General features: G+C 45.2%; 1 protein-coding gene across 1 annotated transcript in view; it reads right to left on the bottom strand.

Annotated features, from left to right (window-relative positions):
• The window catches only part of LOC125456523 (prostaglandin F2-alpha receptor-like), a 35,806-nt gene that overhangs the window by 9,756 nt on the left and 2,788 nt on the right, over nucleotides 1-23,262 (bottom strand). The gene's annotated exons all lie outside the window — the stretch shown is intronic.

The raw sequence follows: 23,262 nt of genomic DNA, 5'->3' as shown, positions 1-23,262 counted from the left end.
AAGTGTAGCATTTCCTGCGGTTGCAGGGGAAGGTGCCGGGTGTGGTGGGGTTGGAGGGCAGTGTGGAGCGAACAAGGGAGTCGTGGAGAGAGTGGTCTCTCCGGAAAGCAGACAGGGGTGGGGATGGAAAAATGTCTTGGGTGGTGGGGTCGGATTGTAGATGGCGGAAGTGTCGGAGGATGATGCGTTGTATCCGGAGGTTGGTGGGGTGGTGTGTGAGAACGAGGGGGATCCTCTTTGGGCGGTTGTGGCGGGGACAGGGTGTGAGAGACGTGTTGCGGGAAATACGGGAGACACGGTCTAGGGCGTTCTCGATCACTGTGGGGGGAAAGTTGCGGTCCTTGAAGAATTTGGACATCTGGGATGTGCGGGAGTGGAATGTCTTGTCGTGGGAGCAGATGCGGCGGAGGCGGAGGAATTGGGAATAGCGGATGGAATTTTTGCAGGAGGGTGGGTGGGAGGAGGTGTATTCCAGGTAGCTGTGGGAGTCAGTGGGCTTGAAATGGACATCAGTTACAAGCTGGTTGCCTGAGATGGAGACTGAGAGGTCCCGGAAGGTGAGGGATGTGCTGGAGATGGCCCAGGTGAACTGAAGGTTGGGGTGGAGAGTGTTGGTGAAGTGGATGAACTGTTCGAGCTCCTCTGGGGAGCAAGAGGTGGCGCCGATACAGTCATCAATGTACCGGAGGAAGAGGTGGGGTTTGGGGCCTGTGTAGGTGCGGAAGAGGGACTGTTCCACGTAACCTACAAAGAGGCAGGCATGGCTGGGGCCCATGCGGGTGCCCATGGCCACCCCGTTAGTCTGTAGGAAGTGGAAGGAGTCAAAAGAGAAGTTGTTGAGGGTGAGGACGAGTTCGGCTAGGCGGATGAGGGTGTCGGTGGAGGGGGACTGGTCGGGCCTGCGGGACAGGAAGAAGCGGAAGGCCTGAGGCCATCTGCATGCGGAATGCAGGTGTATAGGGACTGGACATCCATGGTGAAGATGAGGTGTTGGGGGCCAAGGAATTGGAAGTCCTGGAGGAGGTGGAGGGCGTAGGTGGTGTCACGGACGTAGGTGGGGAGTTCCTGGACCAAGGGGGAGAAAATGGAGTCCAGATAGGTGGAGATGAGTTCGGTGGGGCAGGAGCAGGCTGAGACGATTGGTCGACCGGGGCAGGCAGGTTTGTGGATTTTGGGAAGGAGATAGAAACGGGCCGTGCGGGGTTGGGGAACAATGAGGTTGGAGGCTGTGGGTGGGAGGTGCCCTGAGGTGATGAGGTCATGAATGGTGTTGGAGATGATGGTTTGGTGCTCGGGTGTGGGGTCATGATCGAGGGGGCGGTAGGAGGTGGTGTCGGAGAGTTGGCATCTGGCCTCGGCGATGTAGAGGTCAGTGCGCCAGACTACCACTGCGCCACCCTTGTCTGCGGGTTTGATGGTGAGGTGACGGAACCCCGCCCACGGCCGACGCCGACGGATCCCCGCCCACGGCCGACGCCGACGGAACCCCGCCCACAGCCGACGACCTCATCGCTCCGCCCACAACCTCCACAGCCAGCAACCCCAGAGAAGACAGCCACCCTGAGCCCTGCCGCATCTTCACCATCCCCACAGACCTCCCACTGACTGAGGACGAACGGTCAGTCCTTAGCAAGGGGCTCACCTTTGTCCCCCTACAACCACACATCAACGAATACCAGTCACGATTGGACATAGAGCAGTTTTTCCGCCGTCTTCGCCTCCATGCCTACTTCTTCAACCGGGAGCCAAACCCTCCCCCCACTGACCCCTTCAACCGCTTCCAACACAAGTCCTCCTCCTGGACACCACCCCCAGGCCTCCTACCCTCCCTCGACCTCTTCATCTCCAACTGCCGTCGAGACATTAACCGCCTCAACCTCTCCACCCCTCTCACCGGCTCCAACCTCTCCCCTGCAGAACGGGCAGCCCTCCGCTCCCTCCGCTCCAACCCCAACCTCACCATCAAACCCGCAGACAAGGGTGGCGCAGTGGTAGTATGGCGCACTGACCTCTACATCGCCGAGGCCAGATGCCAACTCTCCGACACCACCTCCTACCGCCCCCTCGATCATGACCCCACACCCGAGCACCAAACCATCATCTCCAACACCATTCATGACTTCATCACTTCAGGGCACCTCCCACCCACAGCCTCCAACCTCATTGTTCCCCAACCCCGCACGGCCTGTTTCTATCTCCTTCCCAAAATCCACAAACCTGCCTGCCCCGGTCGACCAATCGTCTCAGCCTGCTCCTGCCCCACCGAACTCATCTCCACCTATCTGGACTCCATTTTCTCCCCCTTGGTCCAGGAACTCCCCACCTACGTCTGTAACACCACCCACGCCCTCCACCTCCTCCAGGACATCCAATTCCCTGGCCCCCAACACCTCATTTTCACCATGGACGTCCAGTCCCTATACACCTGCATTCCGCATGCAGATGGCCTCAGGCCCTCCGCTTCTTCCTGTCCCGCAGGCCCGACCAGTCCCCCTCCACCGACACCCTCATCCGCCTAGCCGAACTCGTCCTCACCCTCAACAACTTCTCTTTTGACTCCTCCCACTTCCTACAGACTAACGGGGTGGCCATGGGCACCCGCATGGGCCCCAGCCATGCCTGCCTCTTTGTAGGTTACGTGGAACAGTCCCTCTTCCGCACCTACACAGGCCCCAAACCCCACCTCTTCCTCCGGTACATTGATGACTGTATCGGCGCCGCCTCTTGCTCCCCAGAGGAGCTCGAACAGTTCATCCACTTCACCAACACTCTCCACCCCAACCTTCAGTTCACCTGGGCCATCTCCAGCACATCCCTCACCTTCCGGGACCTCTCAGTCTCCATCTCAGGCAACCAGCTTGTAACTGATGTCCATTTCAAGCCCACCGACTCTCACAGCTACCTAGAATACACCTCCTCCCACCCACCATCCTGCAAAAATTCCATCCGCTATTCCCAATTCCTCCGCCTCCGCCGCATCTGCACCCATGACAAGACATTCCATTCCCGCACATCCCAGATGTCCAAATTCTTCAAGGACCGCAACTTTCCCCCCACAGTGATCGAGAACGCCCTCGACCGCGTCTCCCGTATTTCCCGCAACACGTCTCTCACACCCCGTCCCCGCCACAATCGCCCAAAGAGGATCCCCCTCATTCGCACACACCACCCCACCAACCTCCGGATACAACGCATCATCCTCCGACACTTCCGCCATCTACAATCCGACTCCACCACCCAAAACAATTTTCCATCCCCACCTCTGTCTGCTTTCCGGAGAGACCACTCTTTCCGCGACTCCCTTGTTCGATCCACACTGCCCTCCAACCCCACCACACCCAGCACCTTCCCCTGCAACCGCAGGAAATGCTACACTTGCCCCCACACCTCTCCCCTCACCCCTATCCCAGGCCCCAAGATGACATTCCACATTAAGCAGAGGTTCACCTGCACATCTGCCAATGTGGTATACTGCATCCACTGTACCCGGTGTGGCTTCCTCTACATTGGGGAAACCAAGCGGAGCCTTGGAGACCGCTTTGCAGAACACCTCCGCTCAGTTCACAACAAACTACTGCACCTCCCAGTCGCAAACCATTTCCACTCCCCCTCCCATTCTTTAGATGACATGTCCATCATGGGCCTCCTGCAGTGCCACAATGATGCCACCCGAAGGTTGCAGGAACAGCAACTCATATTCCGCCTGGGAACCCTGCAGCCTAATGGCATCAATGTGGACTTCACCAGTTTCAAAATCTCCCCTTCCCCAACTGCATCCCTAAACCAGTCCAGTTCGTCCCCTCCTCCCACTGCACCACACAACCAGCCCAGCTCCTCCATTCTACCCACTGCATCCCAAAACCAGTCCAACCTGTCTCCGCCTCCCTAACCTCTTCTTCCTCTCACCCATTCCTTCCTCCCACCCCAAGCCGCACCTCCATCTACCTACCAACCTCATCCCACGTCCTTGACCTGTCCATCTTCCCTGGACTGACCTATCCCCTCCCGACCTCCCCACCTATACTCTCCTCTCCACCTATCTTCTTTTCTCTCCATCTTCGGTCCGCCTCCCCCTCTCTCCCTATTTATTCCAGAACCCTCACCCCATCCCCCTCTCTGATGAAGGGTCTCGGCCCGAAACGTCAGCTTTTGTGCTCCTGAGATGCTGCTTGGCCTGCTGTGTTCATCCAGCCTCACATTTTGTTGTCTTGGATTCTCCAGCATCTGCAGTTCCCATTATCTCTGTCTGTTCTTGGCCTGCTGTGTTGTTCAAATTAAGCTCAATGTAAACTCAAGAAAAAACAATTCATGTCTGGATTAGGCACCTTTCAAACAGACAGTTCAACAACTTTGTCTTCACCTCGAATAGGAAGCTCCATAGCATTCTGCCATTTACACCTCCTCTAAATCACACCCTTTATATCTTTACTTGTTGCATGACACTCCTTTGGCTGTGGGCATTACTGCGGTTGACTCTTAACTGCCTTCTGGGCAATTGGGGATGGGTGATAAATATTGGCCTAGTCGGTGATTCCTCATCCTGTAAACGAATTCAAAGAAAGTTAATCTTTCATTTTCCCTTCACAGCTGCTATGTGACCTGCTGAGTATTTCAAACATTTTCCTATTTATTTCTGTTCCAACACTCATCAAATTTCAATGAGATAAACAGACCGATACTCAAACAGGTTTTCCTGCTTTATATATACACTAAACATGAATGCATTGTCACTTCCCAGTTAGGGCAAGTTTTAAAATCCATCCTGTGACTAAAGTAAACACACGTTGAAGCCGCATCTGAGCAATTTAGAATTGTACAAAGTAATGATTATTCCAAGCTGTCGGATAGAATTTAACCAGTGAAGGGTTTGACCGACACTTGAATATATAAACAATTGTATCATCTTGCAAGTACAAACTGAACTAACACAAAAACTCAAAGAGCTTATGGGATGCTCAACAGATTGCATCAAGTGTGAACTAAAGCAAAAATCTGAAAGAACTGGAGGTGCTGCAGTTCTAAAGAAGGGTCACCAGACCCGAAATGTTAGCTCCAAGTTTTTCTTCACAGATGCTGCCAGACTTGCTGAGCTTTTCCAGCAACTTCTGTTTTTGTTCCTAATTTACAGCATTCGCAGGCTTTTCGGTCTTTATTCAGCTTCTTTTTTGTACTCCCATGCCTGTCCAGGGCAGCCCCTCACTCCCAGATCGGCCTCCTTCATCCACTTCCGATGCTCTCACCATCTGACTTCCTCCCCTTCCGTCCTCCTCATTATCTCCAACTACAAAACTGAGCCGCAATGATGTTAGAAAATTACCAATACTCTGATAGTGCCCAGGGATTCATGCACTTCAAAGATGGATTCTTTCACTGGAAGAGAATGGTGCTGACAAGGTCAGCAATGAAAAGCACCTTTTCCTGCTGAAGTCAGGCATGGAGACTCCTCCAGCACAGTTAAAGCAAAAAGCAGAACTCAGAAGAGGAGATGCTGCCAAACTTGTTGAGCTCCTCAAGTACTTTCTGATTTATTTCTACTTCAGCCTATGTAGTCACCCCTTCTACTAATAAAGAAAGGAACCAAATGATCCATCACCATGCATTCATGCCAAAATAATGTATTCTGGAACTGGGGGACTCTGGGTCTGTACTCTTGGAATTTAGAAGGACAAGTGAGGGATCTGACTGAAACTTAGGTAATACCAAGAGGCCTGGACAGAGTGGACAGGGAGAAGATGTTTCCACTGGAAGGAGAGACTAGGGCCCAAGAGCACTGCCCAGATTGAAGGGATTGCCCTTGAGAACAGAGATAAGGAGGAATATCCTCAGCCAGAGGGTGGTGACTCTATGGAACTCATTTCCACAGACAGCAATGGAGGCCAAGTCATTGACCGCATGTAAGACTGAGATAGATAGGTTCTTCATTAGTAAGGTGATCAATGGTTACTGGGGTGGTGGGGGGAAGGCAGGAGAATGGGGTTGAGAAACATATCGGCCATGATCGAATCATGGAGCAAACTCAATGGGCTGAATGGCCTAATTCTGCTCATAGTGGTCATTGTGAGGTCCCTTAAATAATGAACTAACCCATTTTAGAAATGTTGGATAATGAACAAACATTGCTCAATGAAAAAAGTTGTTTATTAATTCATTCACAGGATGTGTGTTTCACTGGCTAGGACAACATTTATTGCCCAGAGGGCAGTTAAAAGTCCACCTAAGTGTCTAGAGTCATATATAGGCCAGACCAGGTAAGGATGGCATCAGATGGATTCTTCTCCAAAAATCAACATGGGCTTCATGCTCATCATTAGACACATAATTCCAGATGGTTACTGAATTCAATTTCTGCCATCTGCAAAGGCGGGAGTTGAACTTAGGTCCCTGGGAAATTACCTGGCTCTCTGGATTCATAGTCTAGTGATAGTACCGCCAGTCACTGCCTTCCCAAAGTGAGTGGGATAGTATCTTTACAGCTAGAAAGGCAGGGCCTCAGGTTAAAATCTCATCCAAAGGATAAGACCCATGGACAGTGCAAAACCACCTTGTCATAATTCAATGAAAGATGGAGTGTGATTTGTTGATTTAGAAACTAACATGCTGCGCAGGATCACATCAACATCAAGGAAGCACACATCAAACCCAACTGTTTGCACTTGTACAGCTGCCTTCACAACCCTAGAGCATCTCAAAGCACCTTACAGCCAATTAAGTATTTATAGCTTGTAATTCCTGCCATACTGCATTGAATTCTTTCGCATTGTTTGCCATCCTAAAGTGCTTCACAAGAGTGTTGTCAATAAAAATGTAACACTGAGCCACATAATGAGATATTATGTCAGATAATTCAAAGCTCGGTCAATGAATTTGTTTTTAAGGAGCATTTTAAAGGAAGACAGATAGGTACATGGAGATGTTGAGGGAATTTCAGAGCTTAAGGCCAAGATAACTGGAGACATGGCTGTCAATGATGGAATAATGGAATTTGAGCATGCAAAAGAGGCCAGAACTGTAGGAACACAGAGATCTTTGAGGGTTTAATGAGGAGCTTGCAGAGAGAGAGTGTGCATGCAAGAGGGAGTGAGGCAGTCAAATGCAAAGCCATAGAAAGAAAAATGTGAATGTTAAAACTGGACAAATTTGGAGCAAAGATAATGGGAACTGCAGATGCTAGAGAATTCCAAGATAATAAAATGTGAGGCTGGATGAACACAGCAGGCCAAGTAGCATCTCAGGAACACAAAAGCTGACGTTTCGGGCCTAGACCCTTCATCAGAGAGGGGTCTAGGCCCGAAACATCAGCTTTTGTGCTCCTGAGATGCTGCTTGGCCTGCTGTGTTCATCCAGCCTCACATTTTATTATCTATTAATTTGGAGCAATATTGGTCAGAGAGCACTAGGGAAATGGATGAATAGGATTGGTGCCAGTTAGGATCAATCAACAGAGTTTTGTATGAGCTTAGGTCTACTAAGCAAAGAAGTTGTGAGTTTAGCCAGGAGAGCTTTGGAATGCTTCTGTATAACAGTAACAAGGGTGAGGGTTTTAGCAGCAGATGAGCTGAGGTAGGGGCAGAGATAGGCTTAACACAGAGTTGAAAGCAGAGCAGTTAATTGAGAGCATATGGTGTTGGAGCTTCAGTTCAATGTTAGATTGTGTGCCAAAGCTCAAACAATCTGGCTCAGCCTCAGACAATGGCTAGCGAGAGGAGTGAAACTGGTGGCTAAGGAACAGAGTTAATGGTGGGGACCAAACAGTACTCTCCAGGTTACTGTGACCGAGGTAATCTGCTCCCACCTCCCTGCCATCATCAAATGCCTTGGATATTGTCCACATTCATGTGTTGAAAGTACAAACCACAAATCGAGGGCTGGCTTGCCTCCCCAAAAGATTTTATTCTTGAGTTTCAGGTTAGGAACATAACAACACATCCTTAATAACTCAGTATTTCTCTCCTTTGTTAACTGGCTCAGAAATGCAGTCTGCTTTGAATCACACTGCCAAATGAAGCAATGAGCTGTCCAGGCCTCTTTGTCTTCCCTTAACAACAGCGAATGATTTGAACATCTTCACAGTAAACATTGTCCAGACACACAGCCAACTATTTGATGGTGATCCTAGTCATGGTAAAATTTGCTGAATTTTTGATCATTGGTTTAGGTCATAAACCCTTCCCATTATAATATGCAGTTCTCTGCCAGGAGTAATGAGTCAGTTATGGAAGAAACCAACTATTTTCTCCAGAATTGCACCAAAATCCCTCCTTTGCCATCTTATAACCAGTACTAACCCAGCACCCACACCGAGGACATTGACTCACTTTCCTCTGTATTCAAACACAGAATATTGATAGTGTCAGTGATAATGGGAACTGCAGATGCTGGAGAATCCAAGATAATAAAATGTGATAATGGGAACTGCAGATGCTGGAGAATCCAAGATAACAAAGTGTGAAGCTGGATGAACACAGCAGGCCAAGCAGCATCTCAGAAGCACAAGATAGTGTCTCCAGTTTTCAGTTTGGGTTGAGAACTTTTGTTCTTTTTTCCCTGTTGACTGCGTACACTTTGGGACATCTGTCAAACCTCACGTCTGCAAGTACCTGAAAGCATTTACTCATGTCGTAGGCAATGTACAAATAGATATAAAAATATGGCAAAGGAGCAGGAGTAGGCTTCTCTGTCCCTTGCACTTCCTCCACCATTCAATAAGATTTGGCTGTTCTGATTGCTGTTTTTATCAAGAGGTTTGATGCTAGTCCATAAGTTTGGTTTCATTGCTGACTAGCTCAAGGAAACAGTAATGTCAAGGGCTGTCTTGAAACTTAGACTTCAAAGTAACACAATTTATTAGACAATAATATTAAACATAGCCATATACAATAATCGTAGACACACCAGGTTCTTATCTCACATTCTGAGGAAGGGTCACCGGACCCAAAACATTAACTCTGTATTCTCTTTCCCAGATGCTGCCAGGCCTGCTGAGCTTTTCCAGCAACTTTGTTTTTGTTCTTATCTTACATTTATGTATGATAAAGATGAATCAGCCTTTCTCAAGTGCTCATGCCCATGTGCTTTCTGCTATGAAAGCCTTCTGCTTCTCTACCTACTGTGCTATTTACACTCAGATGTGCAGCTCCATGATATCGCTATCTTACTCCAGGATCCAAAAGCCCTTATTTTACAATAATGGTCTTACATCTACTTTCTTGCTTCCTTGAAATATCCTTGACTCAGTCAAGAATCTGAATAAGGCAAACAGGAAACTGGAAGAACACAGTCAACATTTCCTGCACCTTTCCTCCAATGTTCTCCTAGCCTCCTATTTGTCTATCTTGGATTCTAGCACCTGCAGTTTTTTTCTCTCTATCTCTAACCAAGAATCTGAGTAACTCAGCCTGACAAATATTTAAGGATGTAACTATTACAGCTTTCTGAAGAACAGAACTCCACAGACCAATGACCCTCCAACAGAAAAAGATTCTCCTCATTTTCATTTTAAGCCAGAAATGCCTTATTTTTAAACCATGCCCATAATTCTAGTTTCTGTCATTAGTGTAAACACACTCTCAACATCCCCATCCTGTCAAGTCCCTTCGAGAACTTAAAGGTGTCAGCAAGGTTACCTATTATTCTTCTAACCTGCAATGTAAACATGCATAGCATGTGCAACAACAACTTGTATTTAGGCAGCACCTTTGATATTGTGAGTAACCCTTGACAGAAGAATGATTAAACAAAGCTGGTACCAAGCTTGTAAGCGTTGTTCCACCTCTACCACAGAAAACTCATTAAAAGATAAGCTTATTTGTACTTTAGTTGCTACCTACATTCACAACTGCAATCTGGCTTTGATTCCCAAATGAATCAGAGACATTAAGAGAGTTCATTTCATTAAATCCATACAACCACAAAAATGTGTGCTCAGAGGAAAGCCCTTGGCCTATTGTCTTTGCGGCAGTACTGGTTATTCAACTTGAATTGTTGACCTTAATGCCATTTCCCTGCACACGTGCATTAGTGCAAGTAGTGATTAAACTTTGAGGAATTTGCAGTGTTCGCTGTTTGGTGAATAGCATATTATCACTGACCTTAAAGAGCAAAGCATTTCAATATGATGCACGTGGAAGCAATTATTCATATTGGATTTTCACAAATATTGAGGATGTTCTGAATTGCTAGCGAACCCTCTTTCAGGAGTGTGAAACTAATCTCCCATCTATCTTGTCACATGGATGTAATTCATTTCACAGCATTTTTAGCAAGGGACACCTACTGGCCTTTGTTCTAGCATTCATCTCTTAACCAACATAACAAAAACAAATCATCAGTTTGTTTCACACTAAATTCCCTCCGCACAGTTTTTCTACAGCCTTTCCAGAAAATATAATACTTAAAAATCTTTTCATTGACTGCAAAGTGTTTTGGAACATTGTAAGGTTTTAAAAGATGCTATCTAAATGAAGAACATATTTCTTTTCTTTGTAGCTTTATTCTGGAATTCCTAAACATGGTGATAAATTACCTTTCATGTCCAAATGAGCAAGAACAAATGCAATGAGTAAGTTGAACAGAACAATCCAAGATGCTTTTATAGTTTCAGATTTCTTTAAAGTGATCATTCATATCTGTAACGCACTGCATTAAATAATATTAAGATTGACAACAGCCAAGTCACAGAAATGAATTGGACAGGGTCCCAATTCATTCTTCTTTGCCTCTTAAAGGAATATAGCTTATAAATTGAATTAAAGTTTAATATAAAGGAAAGTTCTAACGATGGGGTGCTGGACTCAAAATGCTAACTCGATGTTTTTCTCAACACATTGCCAGATTTGCTGAGTTACACCAGCACATTCTGTTTTGTTGATTAAAATGTCTTCAGTTATGTCATTTATTGGACGACACCTAATGTTAGGTGATTTGATTCTGTCTGAATCACAGAATTATTACAGTGCAAAAAGAGGCCATTTGGCCCATTGGGCCTGTACTGGCTCTATTATCTATCTATTACCGATTCCGCTGGGCTTTTTAAAGAAATATGTGCTTTGAAGATGTTGCCATTTCATCCCTAAGACATCTCAAAGTTTATAACACAATGAAATGCTTTGTTAGAATGTGATTGTTGTGAAGGGACACTTAACCAAGCGTTTTTCATCAGTCACATGATAATTAGCAGATGGCCCGTTGTTCTTGTAGATATTGATTGAAGGAACATTGTTGAATGGTCTCCTCTAGACCAATTGGACGTTTAACTAACCACTCAGGCCTCATCACCAAAACACGTGAGATGGAGCAAGCTGCAATCAGCTCACAAAACATCAAGTCCTTTAGGAATAGCAAGGTGCACAGCTGGAGAAACACAGCAGGACAGGTAGCATCAGACGGTCGAGACCCTTCTTCAGAAGTTCTTTCAAAGAGCTGGCAAGAGGCACCAGGGGTGGATACAATACAATACAATGTCTTTTTATTGTCAGGTGTACTCCACTGTAGGAGTACAGTGAGAAACCTTTACAATATCTGCTTTCTTAAGTACTTGTACCCAGGTACAATTCCTGGATACAGCAGAGGAATAGTAGCAGTTGCTTAAGTATAGCGTTGAAAATAAATGTAGGAAAATATTAAGGAGTTACCATCACAGAGTTCTAAGGTAAGGATTGTCCCTTCACAGCGGTCTCTGTCCAGGACTCGCTGCCTGCACGCAGCCCCCATGCTGCACTCGTCTCACAGCCCACATGCTGCTCCGGGCTCACAGCCCACTCACTGCTCCGGGCTCACAGCCCACTCACTGCTCCGGGCTCACAGCCCACATGCTGCTCCGGGCTCACAGTCCACTCACTGCTCCGGGCTCACAGCCCACTCACTGCTCCGGGCTCACAGCCCACATGCTGCTCCGGGCTCACAGCCCACATGCTACTCTGGGCTCACAGACCACATGCTGCTCCGGGCTCACAGACCACATGCTGCTCCGGGCTCACAGCCCACATGCTGCTCCGGGCTCACAGCCCACATGCTACTCTGGGCTCACAGACCACATGCTGCTCCGGGCTCACAGCCCACGTACTGCTCCAGTGCTCACAGCCCATGCGCTGCCCCAGGCTCACAGCCCATGTGCTGCTCCAGTGCTCACAGCCCATGCGCTGCTCCAGGGTCACAGACCCCATGCTGCTCTGGGGTTCACAGGCCACACGCTGCTCCAGGCTCACAGCCCAAAATCTGCTCCGGTGCTCACAGCCCACGGGCTGCTCCAGGCTCACAGCCCCACGTACTGCTCTGGGGCTCACAGCCCACGTACAGCTCCAGTGCTCACAGCCCAGGCGCTGCCCCAGGCTCACAGCCCATGTGCTGCTCCGGTGCTCACAGTCCACGTGCAGCTCCAGGCTCTCAGACCCCATGCTGCTCTGGGGTTCACAGCCCACACGCTGCTCCAGGCTCACAGCCCACATGCTGCTCCAATGCTCACAGTCCACGTACAGCTCCAGTGCTCACAGCCCACAATCTGCTCCGGTGCTCACAGCCCACGGGCTGCTCCGGTGCTCACAGCCCACGAGCTGCTCCAGGCTCACAGCCCACATACTGCTCCAGGCTCACAGCCCACATACAGCTCCAGTGCTCACAGTCCATGTACAGCTCTGCTGCTCAGAGTCCAAGTACAGCTCTGCTGCTCACAGCCCATGCGCTGCTCCAGGCTCACTTCCCCACGTACTGCTCGGGGGCTCACAACTCACGCGCTGCTCCAGGCTCACAGCCCCCGTGCTGCTCTGGGGCTCACAGCCCACACGCTGCTCTGCGGCTCACAGCTCGCGGTGTTCTGGGGCTCACAGAATGTGCCTGTAGGCCCCAGAGCATGAGGTTATGCTGCCCATCCTGGTTCTGCTCGGGACTCAGTGTGTGACTCTCCGTTGGGGAGAAAGGGAAAACCTTAAAGGAGAGAAAAAAAATGTAAAGTGACCAGCGAACAAAAGAGGTCCGACCAGAGTATCCTAAGGTGCCACAGTCTTGACCATTAAAAGGAGCCTGAGAGGCAAATGGCCTCTTTGTAGGCAGCATGGTCATGCAGTAGTTATTCCCCAGTCAACTATCACTGTGTTGGATACGTAATAAGCATCTGTGCCTTCTTTCATCATTCAGATGTCCAGTTTGTGATTCAGACTGCAGGATTATACCAAGGATTAGGCAAAGTTAAAAACTCAATAATTGAGGGTAAAGAAGCAGGAAGTGATGACTAGACAAGTTTGCATTCAAAAACGTAAAAGTCATTAAATGAAAAGAAGACTGAGTGCAGAGTAATAGAGTCATATGTCACTGAAACAAACCCTTCGGTCTAACCAGTGCTTGCCGACCATAATCCCAAACTAAACTAGTCCCATCTGCTTGCTTGGCCAATATCCTTTCAAGTTCTTATTCATGTGTACTACTGAAATATAATAGCTGTAAAAAATCTAGAAGTAAATTGAGAAATAAGCCTGAATCAAGGAGCCATTTGTCCTCTTGGGCAAAAGAAAAATCTGTTTCCAAGCAGAACACGTTATCTGTGTATCCTAGCCAACATTTATCCAATAATCAACACCACTAAAACAGATAACTTGGCCAGTATCACCCTGCTGTGAGTGGGAGCTTCCTACAATCAAACTGGCAGCTGTTTTCCTACGAGAGTGACTATGTTTCAAAATTGGGTGTAAAGTGGTTTGAGATGTTCAGTTGTCATGAAAAGTAGTTATTTAAACTTTTCCTTTTAAAACCTGCCTGAAACAATTCAGTTATAAAGCGTTTTGACCCTGTTAATGTTTTGCAAGAGCATACGGATGTATTTACAAACTTCCATTAAGTTTGAATTACTGCCATGGATATTTCTAAATGTTAAAGTCTAAAGATTTGATGCAGGGACTGTCGTGGTACAATAGTGGTGAGCCAGTAGGATTGGGTTTATAACCAACTGCTCCAGAGGTATGTCATAACATCTTTGAGCAGGTTAACCAAAAAATATCTATAGAGTTAATGCACGGTGAGGCTTTTATTTTTCAGTCCCTGCAGATTGTCATCAGTTAAGTGATGCTGTCATTGACATCAGAAGTTGAGTCATTTTTGTCGAACAACACAGATAACCGGAGGACGAGTATTTAGTTAAGCTTTGGGCAGGTTGGTTTTTATATTAATTTACAGGAAAACCTAGAAATTGGTATTGTTAATGGAGGTGCACAAATACTCAGCCAGAATCATAAGAGTCATTCAGCACGGAAACAGACTCTTCGGTCCAAAAAGTCCACGCTGACCACAATCCCGAACTAAACCAGGCCCACCTGTCTGTGTTTGGCCCATATCCGTCCAAACATTTCTTCTTCATGTACTTATTTAAATGCCTTTTAAGTGTTGGAACTGTACCCAGATCCACAACTTCTTTTGGAAGCCCATTCCGCACACAAAAAAATGCCCCACCAGCCTTTTTTAATTCTTTCTCCTCTCAACTTAAAAATATGCACCCGTATTATTGAAAATCCCCCAACCTAGGGAATTGATACCTCCTATTCACTCTATCCAAATCCCTCATGTCATGGTCATGTCCTAATGACTGAGTTCACGTCCAAACAGCTTGATTAAAATAAGTACAAGCAGTCAACTTATTCGTAGCATTGTTTATCACCCATTGCAAGGGATTTAGTAGCTAGATTTAAAATAAATTTTTGATAACTCATCAAAGTCCATGAGGTGCTGTGGTCCATCATCAGCAGCAGAATTGTAATTGACTGCAATTTATGACCCCCATGGTCCAGCATATCCCTCGCTCTACCTTTCACATCAAGTGTGTCAATCAACCACGCTTCCCGGAAGAATGCATGAGAGTGGGCAAGGGCAGTCACAGGCATACCAAAAAAAATGATGTGCCTACCTGGTGATAAATTGCATGCAGAGCAGCAGAAACAGCACCTGATGGACAAAGCTGAGAGACTCCACAACCAACAGGTCAGATTGAAGCTCTGCCATCCTCATGGTGGACAATGAACCAACTAATCAGAGGAGGTGCCACGAATATCTCCACCGTCCAAAGATTGGGTGTCCTAGCACATCAGTGCAAAACACAAGCATGCAGCATTTGTGGCCATTTTCATCCTGAAATGCCAAGAAGGTGATTCATCTCGTGAAGTCCCCAACACCTGAAATACCAGCTGTCAACCAATTCGATTCATGATATGATATCCAAGGAAAGGAGATAATATCTGTGCCTAATTAAAGAAGTTAAAATTGTATTGAAATGAAAGAAAAAAACGCATACCTCCCCAAACCTGAGTGGCAAGTCAAAACATTGGACAGAACATAAAGAACAGATGAAGAGATAAAGGGGAGGGGGAGCTATTAAGAGTATGATAAAAATTTAGTTGGAAATATTAAACAGATAGGAAGAGTTTCTACTGCTACGTAGAAAGGAAAAGAAAAGTGGTGACCTTTGGTGATCTAGAGAGTGACTCTATAATAATGAAAATTAAAGAAATGGCAGATGAACTGAACAAATATTTTGCAACTGCCTTCACTGTAGAAGGTACAAATAACATCCCAGAAATAATCACAATCACTGGGGAAAGAATACCAAGAGAATTAATAGAACAAAAGATTGACAAGTCCTTGAGCATTTTCCAAAAGAGTGAATCCAAGGATCACTCCTTGACATTTTCAATGGCATTACCATCATTGAACCCTCCCACTATCAATGTACTGGGGTTTACTGTTGACTAGAAATTGAACTGATTCACTTATATGAGGACTGTGGCCACAATAGCAAGCTAGAGGCTGGAAATGCTGTAAGTCACCTTTTGGCTCCTCAAAACCTGCCTACCATCAACAAGGCACAATCAGGACTGGAATGGAATATTCCCCACTTCTCTGGATGAGGGCAACTCCAACAGCACTCGAGAACTTCAACACCATCCAGGAGAAAGCAACCTGCTTCACACCACCCCTTCAATATTCACTCCCTCCACCCTGGCATATAATGTCTGGAGTGTGCTAAGAGACAATAGAATGTAAGAAGTAGGCCATTCAGCCCATCAAGCCTACTTCACCATTCAGTAAGATCATGGCTGAACTGATCATCTTCACCTCCACTTTCCTGACTTTTCCCCACAACCTTTGATTGCCTTATTGTTTAAAAATGTATCTATCTAAGTTTTGAATGTACTTAATGCCTAGACCACAACAACTCTTTACAGTAAATAATTCCACAGATTCACAGCCCTCTGAGAGAAGAAATACCTCTTCATCTCAGTCTTAGATGTGTGATCACCTTACTCTGAGATTATGCTCCCTGGTCCTAGACTCTCCCACAAGGGGAAACAGCCTTTCCGCATCTGTTCCTCTAAGAATCTTATATGTTTCTCATTATTCTGTATTCCAATGAGCACAGGCCTAACCAACTCACCTCTCCCCATAAGACAGTCTGTCCATACTTAATGTTCGCTTAGTGAGCCTTCTCTGAGCTGACTTCAATGCCACTTTATGTTTCCTTAGATTAGGGACCCAAAACTGTTCATAGCATTCCAACTCCACAACAAGGCATCAATAGTAGTTTCCAAGCTCACAATCCCTACCGTCTAGGCGACCAAAGATGCAAGGGAACACCACCCACCTACAAGATCCCTTCCAAATCACACACCAACTTGACTCGCGACTCTATCCCAATTCCTCAATTGTTGCTGGATCCAATTCTGGAACTTCCCTCCCTGACACTGCGGGTGTCCTTACACCCCAAGGACAGTTTTAATTAACAAAGGCAGCATACTCCCATCGTCACAAGAACAATTAGGGATAGTCCAAAAACACTTGTGATGCCAGATCTGATGAATAAATAAAAGAAGTAAGCAGAGTCTATCAGGCATATCAAGATCAAGAAATGAAAACCAAAAGAACCGCAGATGCTGTAAATCAGAAACAAAAACAGAAGTTGCTAGAAATGTCCAGCAGGTCTGGCAGCATCTGTGAAGTAAAATCAAAGTTAATGTTTCGGGTTTGGTGACTGAGGAAGGTCACCAGACCAAAACATTAACTCTGATTTCTCTTCACAGATACAAAGAACAGTACAGCACAGTACAGGCCCTTCAGCCCACAATGTTGTGTCAACCTATTATCCTAGTCTATTCTACTCTAAGATCAATCTACCCTGCATACCCTGCATTTTACTATCCTCCATGTGCCTATCCGAGAGTCACTTAAATGTCCCTAAAGTATCTGACTCCACTATCACCGCCAGCATCACATTCCACACGCCCACCACTCTCTGAGTAAAGAACCTACCTCTGACATCTCCCCTATTCCTTCCTCCAATCACCTTAAAATTATGCCCCCTCGTAATAGTCATTTCCACCCTGGCAAAAAGTCTCTGGCTATCCATTCTATCTATGCCGCTCATCATCTTGTACGCCTCTATCAAGTCACCTCTCAGCCTTCTTCGCTCCAACGAAAAAAGCCGTCGCTCCCTCAACTTTTCCTCATAAGACCTACCCTCCAGTCCAAGCTGCATCCTGGTAAATCTCCTCTACACCCTTTCTGAAACTTCCACATCTTTCCTATAATGGGGCAACCAGAATTGAACACATTAATCCAAGTGTGGCCTAACCAGGGTTTTATAGAGCTGCAGCATAACTTCACGGCTCTTAAACTCAGTCCCTCTGCCAATGAAAGCCAACACACCGTACGCCTTCTTAACAACCCTATCAACCTGTGTAGCAACTTTGAGGGATCTAATGATGTAGACCCCAAGATCCCTCTGTTTCTCCACACTGCCAAGAATCCTACCATTAACCCTGTATTCTGGATTCAAATTTGACCTTACAAAATGAATCACTTCACACGTTTCTGGATTGAATTCTATCTGCCACTTCTTTGCTCAGTTCTGCATCCTGTCAACATCGTGTTGCAACCTATAACAGCCCTCCACACTATCCACAACTCCACCAACCTTCATGTCATTTGTAAACGTACTAACGCACCCTTCCACTTCCTCATCCACGTCATTAATAAAGACCTCAAAGAGCAAGAGGTCCCAGAACTTATCCCTGCGGAACACCACTGGTCACCGAGCTCCAGGATGAATATTTGCCATCTACTACCACCCTCTGTCTTCTGTTGGACAGCCAGAACTGCTGCAAAACCTGCTGAACTTTTCCAGCAACTTCCATTTTTGTTTCAAGCTCTGTGACATCAACTAAAGACTCGATTGTGGGTAATGTTAATACTGTAGTCCAACAGCTATGACTTAATGGCAGCACATCGGCCTCTGAGGTTTAAGTCTCACTCACACAGAGTACATAATCCAGGCTGCTACTCCAATGCTATACAAATGGAGTTTTGTCTTTCAATCAGACATTAAACTGACACTTTGTGTACCTTTGGCCTAAAAGGTCCCATGGGGTTATTTAGAGGAAGAGAGTACATATTCAGGCCAATATTTATCCCCCAAATGCATCAGCAAAATACAATTTGTCTCATTGTTGATTTTGAAATTTATCATTTCCTGCATTGCAACAGTGGCAAAAGTATGACTACAGTTTTAGATACTTTAAAAGCTGGACCTATATAAATGCTAATTCTTTGTCTAAAATTCTTCAGTCCCCTGTTTCGATAAAGACACAAACGCAATTCAAGTAAACCCCAAAGCCAAAAACACCACAGCACAAAAACAAGCAATCTTATTTTTCTTCAGACTGCTGTTTTTAGAGAATTTACATGAATTTGTGTTTCATTTTGAAATCAGTGCAATTGATGTAACTTTGAAAAGGGCCAGCACTTTTTCAGGGTTCTGAAAAAGTCAATAAAAACCAAAAGAACTGCAGATGCTCTAAATCAGGAACAAGAACAAAGCTGCTGGAAAAGCTCAGCAGGTCTGAAAGCATTTGTATAGGAAGAAACAAAGTTAACGCTTCGGGTCCAACAACCCATCCTCAAAACTCAGAACTGTCCTGAGGAAGGGTCACCGGATCCGAAATGTTAACCCTGTTTTGTCCTGCACAGATTGCTGCCAGACCTGCTGAACTTTTCCAGCAACTTTGCTTTTGTTTCTGAAAAAGTCATCTGCTTGCTGGTTAAAATTTATTGTCTTGTGTCAGAAACACAACGGGATGGAAACTGTGGACCTTGGGCTCAAAACCCTGATCTGTTGAGTTCTTTATGGTCTCAGTTTAGAGCAGACAGAATGTTGAAACCATTCCAAAGAGTGGAACAGCTTTGAAGGTATCCAAATTTTGGGTAACAGGTACACTTTTATTTTTTACATCAGAGTGGCATAGTCAAGTAGATCAACAAAATGCAGCGAAAGCACGATAATAAAAGTGAGGCTGGATGAACACAGCAGGCCCAGCAGCATCTCAGGAGCACAAAAGCTGACTTTTCGGGCCTGAAGGGTCTAGGCCCGAAACATCAGCTTTTGTGCTCCTGAGATGCTGCTGGGCCTGCTGTGTTCATCCAGCCTCACACTTCATTATCTTGGATTCTCCAGCATCTGCAGTTCCCATTATCTCTAGCAGCAAAAGCACTTATGGTTTTTACCCCAACTAGGAGTTATATAGAACATACAGCACAGAAACAGGCCATTCAGTCTCTCCAGTCAATGCTGATGATAACATTCTGTCAGAGGAGGATATTCGGTATGACATGGGTTAACCCCAAACCAATTTATTTTGGGACGATTAATAAAATCTTAAGATGGCGTAAGCAATTACATGTGAAAGAAGAAGGGAACGTGGTTACAAAAGCTGAAATTGCTGGAAAAGCTCAGCAGGTCTGGCAGCATGTGTGGAGAGAAGTCAAACTCCTCAGTTTTGAAGAAGGGTCACTGGTCCAAAACATTAACTCAGATTTCTCTCCATAGGTGTTGATCACTTTCAGCAATTTCTGTTGTTGTTCCTGATTACCAGCATTGCAGTTCTTTTGGTTTTTTATTCAGGGGACATAGTCAGCCTGACTTATAAAATTCATATTCATATTATTCTTTTTCGAGAAAGGTTGTCAAGAAAGAATTTTAAAACGCAAGCTAACTCGAAATGCTGCTGAAGTAGCAGAATGAGATTTTAAGGCTGAGAGAGAAGATTAAGGCCAGAGACTTTCGGCACATCTGCCATTTTTGTTATATGGTATATATGGTAAAAAATATACATAATATATACAAATCAAGATATGTGGAAAACAAATTATTTGCCTGAACCAGGACATTTCAGAATTTGTGTAATGCACTTGTCCACATAACTTAAAAAGTATAAATATTTGATTTTTCTCTCTGCCTGGCACATCCTTCCTCAGAATTCTTTCTGAGATAGTCCTTAGCTAACACTGATTCAATAAAAGATCATTAAACCTGTGCCTGAGAGTTCTGAGATTTTTTTTATCGTGAACAATTCAACTTCAGCAGTTCCTCCTATCCCTCTTCATCTCACTTGATCAGTGTATCATCTTATTCCTGTCCCTTTCCTATACTTAGCACAGTTCCCCTTAAAGATACCTCTGCTGTTCACATTCACTAAACTTTCTGTAGCGAGTTGCATCATCTCACCAGTCTTTAAATAAAGATATTTCTACCTGGCCTATCCATGCTGCCCTTTTTGAACAAAGGAACCACATTGGCTATCCTCCAGTCATCTTGCACTTCACCTGTGGCTGGCAAAGTCTGAAATATCTCCACCAGAGCCGCAGTAATCTCCTTCCTTAGCAGCCTGGGATATACCTCATCAGGCACTGAGGTGATGGCCTAGGGGTATTATTGCAGGCTGTTAATCCAGAGGCTCAGATAATGTTCTGGGGACCTGGATTTCAATCCTGCCATGGCAGATGGTGGAATTTGAATTCAATAAATATCTGGAATTAAGAGTCTAATGATGACCATGGATCTATTGTCAATTGTTGGGTAAAACCCATCTGGTTCACTAATCCTTTTTAGTGAAGGAAACTGCCATCCGGGCGGCAGGGTGGCTCAGTGGTTAGCACTGCAGCCTCACAGCGCCAGGGACGCAGATTCGATTCCAGCCTCGGGTGGCTGTCTGTGTGGAGTTTGCACATTCTCCCTGTGTCTGCATGGATTTCCTCCGGGTGCTCCAGTTTCCTCCCACAGTCCAAAGATGTGCAGGCTAGGTGGATCAGCCATGTTAAATTGCCAGTAGTATTCAGGGGTGTGGGGGTTATAGGGGGATGGTTCTGGGTGGGATGCTTCAAGTGGTGGTGTGGACTTGTTGGGCCAAAGGGCCTGTTTCCACACTGTAGGGAATCTAATCTAATCCTTACCTGGTCTGGCCTACATGTGACTCCAGACCCACTGCAGTATAGTTGATTCTTAACCGCCCTCTGGGCAATTAGGGATGGGCAATGAATGCTGCCTAGCCAGCGACACCCTCATCCCCTGAATGAATAAAGGGAAAAACATGCATACCTGCATGCCAGGTAAAACATGTAATACCCCCTCCTTATTAACGTGTTCTAGAACCTCACCATCCCAAGTGAAATTCTCAGCTACAATGTGAGCACAGATGAGAAGGATTCATTTCAGACCTCACTACTGTCCCCTGGTTCTATTGCCCCTTTGATGTCTAATAGGGGCCCACTCTTTTCCTGGTTATCCTTTTGCTCGTAATACATTTTAAAAATGCCTTAGAGTTTTCCTTGAACCTATCTGACAAAAATATTTCTTTACATTCCTAATTTCCTCTTTAAGTAACCACCCATATTCTCTATACTTTTGAAGGGCCTCTCCTGTTTTTAATGTGCTGTACCTTACAAATGCTTCCTTCTTTATCTTTATCAAACTCTCGAATATCCCTTGACATCCAGAGTTCCCTGGAGTTGCTACCCATGTCCTTCATTCTGCTTTTTTTTTCTAATCTTGAGATTGCTGTCCACATAGCGATCTAATAATCTTTAAATAAAATAACGCCCTGTCAATATACCATCCAAAACACACTCCTGGGAAAAATATGCAAAAGGCGTAGTAAAAAGGCAGTCCCTACTGCAGAGATAGTAGGAACTTCAGATGCTGGAGAATCTGAAATAACAAGGTGTGGAGCTGGATGAACACAGCAGGCCAAGCAGCATCAGAGGAGCAGGAAGGCTGACGTTTTGGGTGTAGACCCTTCTTCAGAAAAAAAACTGCAGTCCCTACTGCAAGGAAACTTAATTCGTTCCCCGTAAGAATGCTACATTTATTCACAGTCCCCAAAGAGTTCACACATTTGATGTGCCTTCCTTATAATTGCTTGAGTTTAAAGTCAAAGAGGAGGTTGTGCATATGCGTACAATCTAGGATTACTGCGTAATAATATGAACAGAGGCTTACTTGTAATCTCATGCTCATTTTTAAATCAAAGAAACCTACTCCAGAAATCTTTGCTTTGAATGTATTTTTTCTCATGTGTCAGAATGCTGTAAACTGTTTGACAAAAAGCAAAAATTTCAGAACATTCTTTCTGAAAATACTACTGTACATGCAAATTATTGTCGTAATTCCGTCACTTGACTTTCATATATTTTCTTTTTAAAAACCCTGTACATTAGGAGTAAGTACTAGCACTGCGGCCTCACGTACAGCTGAGAAATGGAACATTTTAATGAAGTATTCAAGGTCGTTAATGGAATTGAACCCATATGTAAGATTCTTGCAAACCTCAAAACCAGGGACATGGATAAAAGTGCTGAAGAGGAAAGGGCAGAGGATTTAGGTGCAGTTACTCATTACTAAGTATGATGATCATGCCAGATCGGAGTATTAAGGCAGGCCGTGGGAACAGATGCAAGCAAATTGAATCAATTTTAACTGGATAGTAGAGGATATGGACAGTCTACGTAGTTCACTTCCCTGTGCTAAAATACTGAATTATTTAGGCTTTCGAATAAAGAGCATTAATGTCCGTCGGGTAGTCAGAAAACTGCATAGCCTTTCTGTCACTGCCAATTTCCAATCACTCCGGCATGCATACTGCCTAAAACTGCAATGACTGAATCATAGATCTAAAATGGTCCTGTAATATCATAGACATGTAAAAATGATTCAGTGATTTCCTATAAAATTGTACAAAGGCAAATCATTTCCCTAAGGATTATTTAATAAGAAAATGAATTTACAGTGCTTTGCTAATTATGAAATTTTGAACTTGCCTTTTCAACCAACTTAAAGCTCAACAGATTCTTGTATAATTAACCATGAGATATTAACATAAATGCGATAAAATTGCCAGTTAATATTCTTGGTGTTGCACATGCTTATGCATTTGGATATAAAACATAACTATATTTTACCCA

The sequence above is a fragment of the Stegostoma tigrinum genome, chromosome 8, assembly GCF_030684315.1.
Source record: "Stegostoma tigrinum isolate sSteTig4 chromosome 8, sSteTig4.hap1, whole genome shotgun sequence".
Taxonomy (NCBI): Eukaryota; Metazoa; Chordata; class Chondrichthyes; order Orectolobiformes; family Stegostomatidae; genus Stegostoma; species Stegostoma tigrinum.
This window is presented reverse-complemented; position numbering and strand designations above follow the sequence as displayed.